We start from the raw sequence: 15,579 nt of genomic DNA on the forward strand, positions 1-15,579 counted from the left end.
TAAGGAAAGATGCAAATATCTCTTCGCCTTTATTTAAAACTTTCCGAAAACACGTCCATAATCTAATTGCAACACTTGACACATAAGTGCATCACCCAAAATAAAATAAGCATTAAATAAACGAGTCGTGAACTCATGATCAATGTCATTCTTGCGGTCACATGGAGCATAGGAATGGCGATGAATAACTCCTTCAACTCCTACTTCAAATTCTACTCCTCCTACTCCAATTTCTACTCATCCTTCTCCTAATTCTACTTCTATTACAATTCCTCCTAATTTTACAACTTCTACTCTTACATTAACTTCTAATCTCATCCTCATACAAACTCTTACTGCAAATTCTATTCCTTCTACTTCAACTTCCATACCTATTACAACTTCTACTCCTCCTCCTATTCCTACTCCTCTTACTTTCACTCCTCATACTCCTACTTCAACTTCGACTCCTCATACTCCTACTTAACTTCCACTCCTCATACTCCTACTTCAACTTCTACTCCTCATGCGCCTACTTAACTCCCACTCCTCCTCCTATTCCTACTCCTCTTACTTCCACTCCTCATACTCCTACTTCAACTTCTACTCCTCACACTCCTACTTAACTTCCACTCCTCCTCCTATTCCTACACCTCTTACTTCCACTCCTCATACTCCTACTTCAACTTCTATTCCTCATACTCCTACTTAACTTCCACTCCTCCTCCTATTCCTACTCCTGTTACTTCCACTCCTCATACTCCTACTTCAACTTCTACTCCTCATACTCCTACTTAACTTCCACTCCTCCTCCTATTCCTACTCCTCTTACTTCCACTCCTCATACTCCTACTTCATCTTCTACTCCTCATACTCCTACTTCAACTTCTACTCCTCACACTCCTACTTAACTTCCACTCCTCCTCCTATTCCTACTCCTCTTACTTCCACTCTTCATACTCCTACTTCAACTTCTACTCCTCATACTCCTACTTAACTTCCACTCCTCCTCCTATTCCTACTCCTCTTACTTCCACTCCTCATACTCCTACTTCATCTTCTACTCCTCATACTCCTTCAACTTCTACTCCTCATACTCCTACTTCAACTTCTACTCCTCATACTCCTACTTCAACTTCTACTCCTCCTCCTATTCCTACTCCTCTTACTTCCACCCCTCATACTCCTACTTCAACTTCTACTCCTCACACTCCTACTTAACTTCCATTCCTCCTCCTATTCCTACTCCTCTTACTTCCACTCCTCATACTCCTACTTCAACTTCTACTCCTCATACTCCTACTTAACTTCCACTCCTCCTATTCCTACTCCTCTTACTTCCACTCCTCATACTCCTACTTCATCTTCTACTCCTCATACTCCTACTTCAACTTCTACTCCTCATACTCCTACTTAACTTCTACTCCTCCTCCTATTCCTACTCCTCTTACTTCCACTCTTCATACTCCTACTTCAACTTCTACTCCTCACACTCCTACTTAACTTTCACTCCTCCTCCTTTTCCTACTCCTCTTACTTCCACTCTTCATAATCCTACTTCAACTTCTACTCCTCATACTCCTACTTAACTTCCACTCCTTCTCCTATTCCTACTCCTCTTACTTCCACTCCTCATACTCCTACTTCATCTTCTACTCCTCATACTCCTACTTCAACGTCTACTCCTCATACTCCTACTTCAACGTCTACTCCTCATACTCCTACTTCAACTTCTACTCCTCCTCCTATTCCTACTCCTCTTACTTCCACTCCTCATACTCCGACTTCAACTTCTACTCCTCATACTCCTACTTAACTTCCACTCCTCCTCCTATTCCTAATCCTCTTACTTCCACTCCTCATACTCCTACTTCATCTTCTACTCCTCATACTCCTACTTCAACTTCTACTCCTCATACTCCTACTTCAACTTCTACTCCTCCACCTTTTCCTACTCCTCTTACTTCCACTCCTCATACTCCTACTTCAACTTCTACTCCTCATACTCCTACTTAACTTCCACTCCTCCTCCTATTCGTACTCCTCTTACTTCCACTCCTCATACGCCTAATTCATCTTCTACTCCTCATACTCCTACTTCAACTTCTACTCCTCATACTCCTACTTCAACTTCTACTCCTCCTCCTATTCCTACTCCTCTTACTTCCACTCTTCATACTCCTACTCTAACTTCTACTCCTCATACTCCTACGTAACTTCCACTCCTCCTCCTATTCCTACTCCTCTTACTTCCACTCCTCATACTCCTACTTCATCTTCTGCTCCTCATACTCCTACTTCATCTTCTGCTCCTCATACTCCTACTTCAACTTCTACTCCTCCTCCTATTCCTACTCCTCTTACTTCTACTCATACTCCTACTTCAACTTCTACTCCTCATACTCCTACTTCAACTTCTACTCCTCATACTCCTACTTCAACTTCTAGCCCTCTTCCTATTTCTTGATGTCAGAAAGGATGTGCTAAATATGTATTACTCTCTTACAGGCAGCATTTAAAAAACTGCGACTGTTATTATTTTCATTATTAATAAAATTTATTCTTAACAGATAAGCCATCTGTTAGTATGGATGCTGAATATTCTGAACACGGGTTCAAATTCCATCCCTAAAGAATTGGTCAACTGTAATATTTAATTTTCTTTATCCATTTGTTATTGTTACAACTTTCATTAATTTAATGGTGTCCCTATAGCTCAATAACGCGGTTATTTTCTAATAATAGTTATTATTTGATCAATATTGTGTGTTTATTCATAATATGACATTGAGTGTAACTTTAATAAATTCCATGGTGTTGACATTAACACATGTGGATCATATGCGGAGACTAAGAGGAAGGCAGAAAATAGAAAAGACTGGTGAATGCTGGGTTTGCAGTGAAAGACCTGCCCATGGGCAGAACACGTATGTATGTATGTATGTATGTATGTATGTATGTATGTATGTATGTATGTATGTATGTATGTTTTATTTTAGTAGGTTATTTTACGACGCTTTATCAACATCTTAGGTTATTTAGCGTCTGAATGAGATGAAGGTGATAATGCCGGTGAAATCAGTCCGGAGTCCAACACCGAAAGTTACCCAGCATTTGCTCATATTGGATTGAGGGAAAACCCCGGAAAAAACCTCAACCAGGTAACTTGCCCCGACCGGGAATCGAACCCGGGCCACCTGGGTTCGCGGCTAGACGTAGGCCTACTAACCGTTACTCCACAGGTGTGGACATGTATGTATGTATGTATGTATGTATGTATGTATGCATGTATGTATGTATGTATGTATGTATGTATGTAATTCGTATTAATATATAGCATTTAAAAATAAATGTCATAATCACTTTGTTCATAATTCAACCTTTTTTTACTGATTTTCTACATTTCATAATATTCTGATTGTATAAAACTGTTTATGCTCGACCATGCCGAAATGTAGTAATTATACACCTGGTAGCAGACCTTTAATGCATGTCATTAAAGTACACCTAATCATTAAAGGTCAGGTCTTTCAGCCAATGACGACTCAGGTTACAACTGTTCAGCCAATGACAGGTCAGCTTTCTACCGTTATAAAACCGCAAGTATCGATTATTCTCGGATATGCAATCGAAAGAGAATTAGCGAAAAGTCACGGAGGCTGGAAATCCAATACTGTCGCAGAAGGTTATGTTCTGTTACTAGCGTTAATTGTAAATAATATTCAAATAAATTCAATTTGTCATCTCGTTTTTCAATGTCGAATTCAATAATCAAGGTTATAATATTATAATATTATCAAGTTTAACGGGATTATATCAAGGTCAATGACATTATTGTTCCTCGGAAAAAATCAATACTTTCGCGTCTGCGCACATCTCACAATTTACGACCTAGAACAAGGTCACTTCCGATCTTGTCAGATACAAATAAAATGTATACATCTGAATACCGGTAATTGCAAGTTAGAAATATGGTCGAGCATAAAAAGTCGTATGAAACTCGCCTATAATGGTAATTAAGAAGCGCGTATGAAAATTATGAAACTCGCTTGCGCTCGTTTCATAAATATCCATACTCGCTTCTTAATTACCTTCATTATAGGCTCGTTGCATAATGTACTATTATTGTCTGTATTCCCCACTAGCATATCTGTGGAGTTAAAAATGTTACAAATTTCTATGATGTGTAATATGACTTTCAATAACATACAACCGTATACTTCGCTTAGTGTACAAAACATATTGATGGAATAACGGTCTATGTTGCCCGTCCGATAGTAAATTTATGAGCGGAATTACGATGTAACATTTTTGTTCCTCCTGCACAGTTAGCAGATTGTAACATAGACCGTTATTCGTCCCAACGCTTCAATTATTATGTCTTCACTGGTTAGGAAATAGAGCTCGACAACATGGAGTTGCAATGACTACCGATAAGCAAAAACATTGCAGAATGTAATTAAAATTACAAAGCAGTCTCTAATTTATGGAGGAGCAGAAAGACTTTCCACTTTTCAAAAGTAGGTGAAAAGTGAAATGTTACGAAGTTGCAAAGTTTAATGGTGAAATAGGTCCCAGGCAATTAGGCCTAACCCAGACCTGCAGAACTGTAGCTCCTGAGAGCGACTGCCTTCTTACCCCCTTCTACCGCTCTCAAATAAGCCCGCCATCAGTCCCTATCCTGAGCAGAGTAATCCAGTCTCTACCATCATATCCCACCTCCCTTAAATCCATTTTTATATTATCCTCCTATCTACATCTCGGCCTCCCCAAAGGTCTTCTTCCCTCCGGTCTCCCAACTAACACTCTATATGCATTTCTGGTTTCGCCCATACGTGCTACATGCCCTCTCCATCTCAAACGTCTGGATTTAATGTTCCCAATTATTATGTCAGATGAAGACTACAATGCGTGCAGTTCGGCGTTGTGTAACTTTCTCCATTCTCCTGTAACTTCATCCCTCTTAACCCCAAATATTTTCCTAAGCACCTTATTCTCAAACACCCTTAACCTTTCTTCCTCTCTCAAAGTCCAAGTTTCACAACCATACAGAACAACCGTAATATAACTGTTTTATAATGTCTAACTTTCAGCTTTTTGAGAGCAGACTGGATGACAGACGCTTTTCAGCCGAATAATAACAGGCATTTCCTATATTTATTCTGCGTTTACTTTCCTCCCGAGTATCGTTTATATTTGTTACAGTTGCTCCAAGATATTTGAATTTTTCCACCTTTTCAAAGGATAAATTTCCAATTTTTATATTTCCGTTTCGTACAATGTTCTGGTTATGAGACATCTTCATATATACTTTATCTTTTCGGCATTTACTTCCAAACCTATCTCTTGTATATTGATTATTTATTTATGTATTGTTAAATTAAGGACATCACTCGTTGTGTTCATTGTGTATTGAAATGAATAGTGACACTTATATTAACTTTCAAGGTTCATTACTTAAGTGCTACAAATTTATGTTTCCGTAGGTGATGAAAGGAGGAAAGTTTTGGAAAATCTAAAGCAGGCTAGGTGCAAAGAAATCTCAAAGAAACTACCGACAGAAAATCTAGCATAATCGTAAACCTTGAAACGACATAACGCATTATAAATACAATGACTTTATTACAATCTTTTTCTTTAATTACAATGCCGCCACTGATAAACTTTCCAACATGCAAAGAATGTCAACAACTACGTATAAGTCAATCATCCTTAATAGAAGTGGAGTGAGGCTGACTTAATAATAATAATAATAATAATAATAATAATAATTTATTTTAGTTGGCAGAGTTAAGGCCGTAAGACCTTCTCTTCCACTCAACCAGCAAAAAGTATATATACATACGCATGAACTTACAAAGAATTCAACAATTTGATTTAGATGAGAGTTACATGTATACAAGAGTTATTTACGAATTAAACAACAAAATACTATGAACTATTAATTAAACACTGAAATAAACTGTGTAGCAGAATTAAGCTAAAATACATAGAATGTTAATATATATTTCAAATAATATTAGATAATAGAAAGAGATTATTATGAGACAATTTTGAAAATACAGCACTATCAGGATGATGTCTAAAGAAAGAAGTAACAATGTAGTCATTTATAGCTTAAATCAGTATGATTGGAGTGAAATGCTAATAAGGTTATCTTTTAAGCTGTTTTTAAAGGTGCTTATTGTCTTGCAGCCCCTAATACTTTGTGACAAGAAATTCCATTGACGCGAGGTGGATATTGTAAAAGATTATGAATAACAAGATGTTCTATGAAGAGGTATACTGAGCGTGCCACAGATAAGTGATCTGGTATTTACGTCGTGGTTAGAGTATAGATAAGAGAAAAGAGACGAAAGGTAATTTGGTGTTGAGGTGTGCAGAATTCGAAAGAGTAAAGACAAAGAGTGTAAAGTTCTGCGTTCTTTAAGTCGGAGCCACGAAAGACTTGCGAAGGACGGTGATATGTGATCATATCGTCGGATGTTGCACACGTATCTGACGCACATATTCTGAGCTCGCTGTAACTTGACTGACAGTTCAGAACTTTGGTCACTTAACAAAACGTTACAATAATCGAAGTGCGGCATTACTAGAGTCTGTACTAGGGTAAGGTTTAGTTGCTGGGGCAAGAAGTTTCTCAAGCGACTCAAACAGTGAATGGAGGAACAGATTTTTTTTTTTTTTTTTTTTTGTTTCTTTAACTTGAAAATTCCAACTTAGATTATTATCAAAAAAGAAGCCAAGATTTTTTACGAATTAGCCCAACTGAGATTCGAACCCACCCCGGACAACAGCCTCGGAACAGGAGACCAGCTCCCTATCAAAACCCAGCTAAGCCGGTGGTATTCTAAACAGATAATAAAGACATCCTAGTCAACAGCGGATAAGCATGTATTAAGAGGCTTGATGTTGACCATAGTGTGTGTAATTTGCTATAAGCGGCAGTTGGAGGGGAAAGCGAAGAGACGGTAGTGGGAGGGACCGTTTCATTTATCTGGCACCACACTAGACAGTAGGCTAAGCAATCCTCCAGTCAATAAGCGTTCGTCGCCTAGGAGCGAGCGGGCGATCTCGGTGGACTCGGAAGGTGCGTGCGATAAGGAAAATCGGTGGCGTGTGAAACTTTACAGTTTTTAGGATTCTAGAATTATAAATGAACACTGACATTTTAAGTTCTTACAGCGGGAAGTCTGAGAAATAATACGAGCTCAGAAAAGTTTCACCAAACTTGAAAGGCGCTCTAATTTGTATTCGTTCCTGAAGAGAAGATTTGACAGTGTTTCTCGGAGACACTAAGGATCAAATGTAACGTTCTTCATATTTCACAAAACATTTCTTATTCTACGCGATTATATTAATATTTCTGATAAATTCATTAATTTTACGTAACTGGAAATAATTAAAATTTATTAGAGACTGTGAAAACTTGGTGACTGTTGCATCAGCTGCATCATTTACTTCGAGTGGCGGCAGTAAAAATACACATAAATACACAAAGAACAGTGGGTTTTGTTGCCAAGACTGTGTGGTGTTTGTGCAGGCTGTAGATTGACATTTGAATGCGGTGTGAGTACTGCAGACAGACCATCCAGCAGCAGGTTGTAAGTATGATTTCCTTTAGCAAATACCGGCAGAAGTCTGTCTTGGAGTTAATCTTGACCTCTAAGCCCATTACGGCGTAACCAAGATATGGGAGTGTTGATTAAAATATTTTGCTATGTTGACACTTAATAGCTTTGCGGAGGACTTTGTAATACATTAGAAATTTATGCTATGTTGTATACAGGTTGTCACAAAATTTGCGTACTAATATAGTATAGTATTCAAAAAACTAAAATTAAGTTGAAACTGGAGAACAAATATGATTCTCTAAAAGTAGATGTTGCCAATCATAATAATCATTAGGTTTGGGCGTTTTTATAGTCTACCTATGCTGAAAAGTGAACTATGAAATTATCTCAGTGTCATTTAAAACTGCCTGTAATTTACAAAACATTATCTAAAATGAGTGAATTTTCAATCCCGTTACACACAATACATGGGAAAAGAAAGTAGTTGAATAATTGAAAATAATCTGTATATTGTAGTAAACTACTCTATAAATTTATTCTAAAGACAAGATGTAATCGCTGCCAAAGCTATAAACTCACCCAACCCGTCCCAAATATCTCCGATTCTTATAAGGAATATCCAACTGATGATTTTCTCAGATATTTTCACACGGAATCATCACGTAATCAAGTAATATCCAGGAGTGCAGTCGTAAATAAAATAGTACCAGAGCGCATCGCGAAAAATTTATTATTATTATTATTATTATTATTATTATTATTATTAGTAGTAGTAGTAGTAGTAGTAGTAGTAGTAGTAGTAGTAGTAGTCCGAATTGCTGTAGGGCGGATCAGCATCTATGATAAATTACGCCCTTGAGTTAAAGTTGGTAAAAACAAAAATAACATGCGTGAAATAGCAATACACATTAAAAATGTATATAGGCCTATGTATTTATTCACACTGCAAATGGATATATACCCGATGGCAATGGTAAATAATTACACTCAATGATGACAATTAATAATAAACACAATTAATAAAAAATACAATTAATAGTAAATTAATAATAATAATAATAATAATAATAATAATAATAATAATAATAATAATAATAATAATAACAGGGAGCATCCTCAATTAAATGGAGCACGATCACTTAAAATAACATTTAAAGTAAATCTAATTTGTATCTTAACCCTAAGTTCGAACTGAAACCCACGAGTATGATATGTTCATACGCGCACAAGTATCTTTCAGCACTACACTCATTTTGCTGACAACTCACTCACTGCACTGGAACTACGACGCATTTGACTGATTCTATCCTGATTTCACTAACACTTTAAAAACATTTCGCTGTTTGAAATACTTTGCACTGCCACTATAAACTATAAAACTTCACTGACAGAAACACACTTCACTTACACAACACACTTCACTGACACAACATACTTCTTCACTGATGCAACACTTCAAATAACAAAACATCAATTACACCCTTTAAATAGTGTGTATAATATACTACCGTCTATTAGTAAAGTCCTTAAGCCTATTTTTAAATACATTTTTGGTTATTGGTATCAGATTAATCAATATACCTCAGTTTTGGCTTCTTTGATAGCATTTCTAACAGAGTTCGTCCTCGATACTTTCGATACCACGATACTTGAGAATATTGAGAACAATCGATACTTTTGAGAAGAGGACTCGATACTCTTTTAGTTTACACGAGTATTCTCCTTTCTTTCTTATTTTTCTCTTTCTTTCTTCTTTTTCGTTTCAACGGTACACTAGATTTCTAGTAATTATATCACAGTTTATAGGATCGTGTGATATATCCATCTCAATTCCGTAGCAATGTGATGTTTTTTTACAACATTCAAGGACAGCAGCTTGTAAACAACCTATTTCTAATAAATAAAAATGTTCAATAGCCCCAATTGTGGGGCTGGGAAACCCTCAGTAACGGTGAGTAGAAGAAATTCATAGGGAAAAAGACATAATAAAAGTTTAGTATCATCTCCTTCCGCTCGTAATAGTTCTGTTAGACATCTGTGTCTAACTACATTTGGCAAGTTCCTATATCATCCAGAAAAATAATGCATTTAAATCTAATGATTCCTTAAATAAGGAGTGATCAATGAGACGAAGATATGTGAGTGAATTGTAAAAATTTGCAGTGCTCTTTCAATTTTTTGTTGCGTTTTGCTTTTAGTTTTCACTTTTAAGATGTCATATCGATTATCAAGTAACGATGTTTTAAAACAAATATCCGCATACAGTATCGAGTATCCCATATTAACATAAAGGCTATAGCAGTGACATCACGCAAGGGAACTAGTCACAGTGCTGTTCTCAAACCAGGAGATAAACCGTGAAAGGAATGTGTTTACTATTGCGTCATCTATTGGAGCGAAGTAGATGGATGATATTAGAGTTATAACGTAAGTTTAAAAACATGCGCTCTCCTGCGTATGTTATTTCCTGTATGGAGGGATTAAAAGACCAGGGGCCGTATTCATAGACATTTTTAGCGCGGGCTTTCGGTGGATTATCAGCGTTTTTCGTATTCCTAAACCAGTGTTAGCGATAGGATATGATTTGAATTCTGTACTAGTAACCAGTGGATAGCCGGGGCTAGCTTAGTACGCTCGTAGCGCGTGCTGCGAAATGTCTATGAATAGCACCCTAGAGATTAACCGTGATCTAATTCTGTAACTAGGGTAGTATAAAAATGTGTATATCAGTGTTATCGTTTGCGCTGTGAGAGGTAGCCAATAGAGATACGAGTACCCACGTGTGTGACCTTATGACATCAACATTCATTCACAGCATAACCCTCTCCCTCTCATTCCCTGGAGACTTTCTCGTGGTTGGAGTACAGTAGGCCTACAATCCCTTTCCGTAGGCTACAATGTCGTCACTTATTGTTCATCGACCACAGGTCCTTCATTTACATTCATCACACATATACATCGGAATCATAGTGCAATATAAATGCCATTAAATTAAGTCTAATTATATCGAAACAAGAAACTCGCAGTCCCATAATAGCATTGTACAGGAGTTCGGAACCCAGTACTTTTGGACTAATGGTAGTCTACAAAAAAATTACGTAAGCTATCTGCGTTATTAAAGATTGGGAGAAGCAGACGACGCTTCATACAACACCGCACAGATTAAAGAAAGACCGAAAGAAGACAGAAAGGTATGTCCTCAACGACTTCAGTTCCAAGCAGTCAATCGGAAATTCGATCAAGATGTCACAAGTTAATGCGTGCTGATACACCCTTTGAAAACAGCAAAATATTTTGTATTACAGCTTTCGTGGAAATTTACAGGAAAGTACTCGAGAAGCAACTTTGCGAAAATAATATTTATTAACTTGCTATGAAAAAGTGCTGAGTAAAACATGAGAAACAGTAGTAGATAAAAAGAAATGGGATATTAATAGAGTAAAGTAAAGATTCTGGTAATAGGTTCAATGTTGTCGGGATAAGAGCACTTCATTCTGCAAACAAAAACTTTGTTAGCTTCAATATAAATGAGTGCATATTGTAAATTATATTCTAATATTATAATTATTTGATAATAAAAAACCGAATTGAACAAAGTAAAAAAAAAATTATAATAAGTTTAAATTCTATATGGTGGGATAAACATCTTTGGAAGGATACCAAAAAATATATCTGTATTAAACTATGGAAGTGAAATATGAGTAACGAATGCATATTATATAAAAACAATTTTGGCCGTAGAAATGGATTATTTGAGACGAAGTGCTAGAGTCTCCCGCTTCGACCACATTAAAAATGAAGAAATAGGCATAGAATGGATGCTGAAGAGACAGTGTTAAATAGAATAGAAAGTAAGAGTTTGAAGTGGTCTGGTCATCTGATGAGAATGGGCGAAGATAGATGGCCTAAACAAATTTACCAGTGGAAACCTCCAGGAAGAAGAGGAAGAGGTAGACCAAAAAGAACTTGGGACAACGAAGTAATGGAGGTCATGCCGTGTCTCAAAGCTACATTTTCAGCTGAAGTGAACTAGATTGTTGACTAAATAGCCGGATGTGACGTCAGAAGTCATGATCCAAAGCTGCATAGTGCATAGCAATAAAGTCAGTAGTAGCTAGTCAACGAAAATGCTTGCTTGATTGATGACTTGTTCACTAAACAAACATGGATACCTCATCTGCAAATGGGGTTATGAAATCTGAAAATGCTTTGGAAGTGAAATAATGCAAATACAGGGACATCATTTTATTTTTACTTCAATTTTTATTGTACCTGAGTTTTTGAATGTACTTCACTCCCACCCCTTCTACTAGTAAACTTCCAACCGTTCACGACACAGAGCCGAGGGCGCGTAAGCAGTACTGAGTTACTGAGTATAGTACGTTTCAGAAATATGTTCGCGATTTCCAGTGACGAAAGAGCTTTCAATATTGAATCATATTTTCGTACGGGTACTGTCGTCCGTTTCCCTATGTCGCATCCCGGTTTCCCCCACCTGCTTCTGTTCGCCCCTTTGTGAAGTCTAGTAGCTGGGCTATCTTAGCTCTTTTCTGAAAACATTAATTTCTGTTAGGAATTGGACGTCTACGTAATATTACCCAAGTGTTTAAAATAACTTAAATAAAAGGGCCTCCTTAAGTAATTAACTGTCACGTGATTCCCCCCCCCCTTTCTACAACCCTGCGACAAAACCACTTGAACGGACAGTAGATAGCATTTCTGAGTGATTTTATCTTTTCGGATCGGGCAGAAGTGAAGATTGAATTTACAGTACGTAAGGTACTCTTTTATAGAGTAGGTACAAAATTATTTCAACATGAGTTACTCGTACGAAGGACGAAACTGGTAATTGGAATTAGGTACAATAGTCTATAGTGCGATAATATGCACAAAAGAACTGAAGCCTATATCGAAATAAACAGCCACCATTTTCTAAAATGTGTTTAAATATCCATATTATAATTATTTTTCAATTTAACTTCATTCTCTATATAGTACGCTAATGTGCTGTAACAGTACAATATACACTGCATAATTAATACTTCCGAATGGATAGCTCAATTCGTGTGTAAAACACTAAGTGTTAATACAGTACTGTATTTTGATTAAACAAAAACCTAATGAAAATTATCAAACTCAAAATTGCGATATTTCCTAGTTTACATAAATGGATGAACCACTTTTCTTCCCTCCTATACTTAGTAAAGTGATTTGTTTCTATTTTACGCCAGTATCATCGAACTCCGTCGTGGAAAGGGTAGCAAACGGTGTTTCCTGTTTCAATCGTTAATAGAAAGGTATAGCCAGGTTAATATTAAAAATGTTAGTAAAAATAAAATGATGTCCCTGTATAATGTAGAATAACACGTTAACTTTCAACACTGACATTGTTAGTACCTTCTGTACAATGTTTTAAACATTACTGTACTATATTAAGCCCTTATCTTTTCCACATAATTAATCATGAAACTGCATTAGGACACTCCCTTCTTAATTCAGTGCTGCACCGTGATGTCATGGTTCTTAGAAAAATAGTCTATGAAGAAGGCCATGTTTCAAGCATACATTTTCAAAGCTTCCTAGTGTATAGTTTACAAGTCACCTAGTTGCTAGTCACTAGTGTGTAGTATGGACTTGAGCTTTGATACACAGCCTAAACCTAAAATCTACTGCGCTTACTTCGTTCTACATCAAAACGAACGTATATTTTCGCGTTGCATTTGTTTGTCTTTGGGCACTTTTATATTTGCGGGTTTCATTTCTTTGTTTTTCAGTGTTGTTAGGTTAAAATCTTACAAAATATAAAATAAAATGTATAAATGATTATATCCCACTGTGAGTTTGAAGTATTGATAGACTTAATTATTAGATTTAAATAAATAATATAAAAAATATGGAATATCAATAAAGGAAAAGGATGAAGATTAGTAAACATGTGTTTACAATCCAGGGCCCCAATTATACCAGGGAACTTGCAATATCCTAAGATCCATCCATAACCATCAAGGGCTGCCGAACATTGAATTCTTTCAAATCCAAGTTAGAAAATTATCTTATGACGAGTTGCCAAACTAACTTACTATTATGACAAGTGTTGTATTGCATGTTTCCACGTATTCACATTTTTTTTATGTTCTAATGATATTCAACTTATTTTATATTTTTGTTTTCATATTTTCCGATAATGTTATATCTCTAATGTGATAAGTTGAGCTATATATAATCTTAATTTTCCTTATTGTGTGTACTTAGAAATATTGTATTCACTGTATACTTTGTACTGCACTATTTTATTACTACTATTAGTATTATTATTATTATTATTATTATTATTATTATTATTATCATAATTATTACTATTATTATTATTATTATTATTATTATTATTATTATTATTATGAATAATTGTCTTTTTTTTGTATGCCTCATTTATTTTGATCTGCTGTTCACATATTATTATGCTTTTTTCTTTCTTTCTGTATGTTATATATTATGTCTGATTTCTTCTTATTTGTTGTTTATTTTTTATTATTATTATTATTATTATTATTATTATCTTATTCAGTTTTGTGTGTAAAATTGTAGTGTAATTTGTAAATTTGTAGTGTTTTTGTAACGCAGTCTTTACTCCTGGTTGAGTGTTAGAGAAGGCCGTATGGCCTTAACTCTGCCAGGTTAAATAAATCATTATTATTATTATTATTATTATTATTATTATTATTATTATTATTAACCTCTCTTCGTTCAGCCTGAGACGAAGGAAAAGAGATACTCGAGTATGCCCTCTTGAAATACTGAAAATATCAGTTGCATAGACTGTAATATAAGCAGCTGATTCATAGAAAAAATAGGATTGTTTCTGGGTTATTCCAAGTTATCCATTTATTGCGGCGGCAAGAACACGTTAGATTTTGATAACGAAATCCCTCCTTAATTTTCTGTCACCTAATTCCTTGAAAGAATTCTCACCTTCCACTAATATATTTCTACAGTAGCCCTATCCAAGCAATTCAAGCACAACAGTAATCGTCTTCGAAATAATCAGCTGTGGAGCTGCCGCCATTTTGTTTTATTAGGTTTACTAATCACTGGTTATCTCCTTTAACCCCTCGAATGTGGCCGATTAGAGATTACCGTGGTTAACCTCCTGTTTAAGTTCTAACCGAGGTCGATGTGCCCTAAAAATGCTTAACCAAGGGTTAGGTGCAAGTTTAACCGGTAGTCATACTAACCGACGTTGATGCACGTGGCCAGTCAACTTGGAACAAGTTTCTTTAGAGAGTTGTAAACATTATAGAACCAATAAGGAAAAGTATTGACTAAGGACTTTGAATTCAGAGTTGCATACTAATGTTTATGTAAGCTCAAATACGTATTTGTATGCACAATATATTGTCTTAAACAAGTTAGCTTTTGCATAGGCAAAGGTGATTGAAGTACTTTTCTGTTGAGAATATAAACATTGATATGGACAATTGGTATTTATTCAGTGTTCCTATTCAAATACAAAGGCTATTCAGGAAAGATGAGATGATGATACGAAAATAATGGAGCAATGGTGAAATGAAGTAGTCTCACATGGTTTTATTTTTCTTAACTGCACAGTTTCTTCATGTGCCTAATTGGGTTAATGAACGGAACAGATGGAGCGTCGAAGTCCAGACTGCTTCCCGCTCATATTTTGTCTCAAATCTGCAGAATATTCCCACAAATGTCTAAGGAAACAATTGCTATGTTTTCTGCAGAAGAAGGATTGATGTGAATCCTTCTAGATGGAGAAGAATATTCGTGCTTCCATAATGATGATAGCTGTCTCGTTTTAAGGTCAAAATGTCTCACCTAATTCTCATCACACGTGAATATGCTATTGAGAAAATCTTAATCAATCCGTAAATTGTGCTTCATGATGACAGATTTCTACTCATTTTCTTTTCTAATCTTCAGTAAGATCATGTGACGCCCAACATGCAAAACACGACTTCTTATTTTAAGACATTTATTTACAATATACAGGGTGTAAACGATA

The 15,579-nt window shown here is 35.9% G+C and overlaps 1 protein-coding gene across 1 annotated transcript in view; it reads left to right on the plus strand.

Annotated features, from left to right (window-relative positions):
• The first annotated feature begins 6,992 nt into the window (after window positions 1–6,992).
• Window positions 6,993–15,579, plus strand: part of Oatp33Ea (Organic anion transporting polypeptide 33Ea) — a 111,571-nt gene continuing 102,984 nt past the window's right edge. Inside the window, exon 1 of the mRNA XM_069819182.1 lies at window positions 6,993–7,583. The gene's annotated coding sequence lies outside the window, so the exon portion shown is untranslated. The remainder of the gene's footprint in view (window positions 7,584–15,579) is intronic.

This window comes from Periplaneta americana, chromosome 2 (genome assembly GCF_040183065.1).
Source record: "Periplaneta americana isolate PAMFEO1 chromosome 2, P.americana_PAMFEO1_priV1, whole genome shotgun sequence".
Taxonomy (NCBI): domain Eukaryota; kingdom Metazoa; phylum Arthropoda; class Insecta; order Blattodea; family Blattidae; genus Periplaneta; species Periplaneta americana.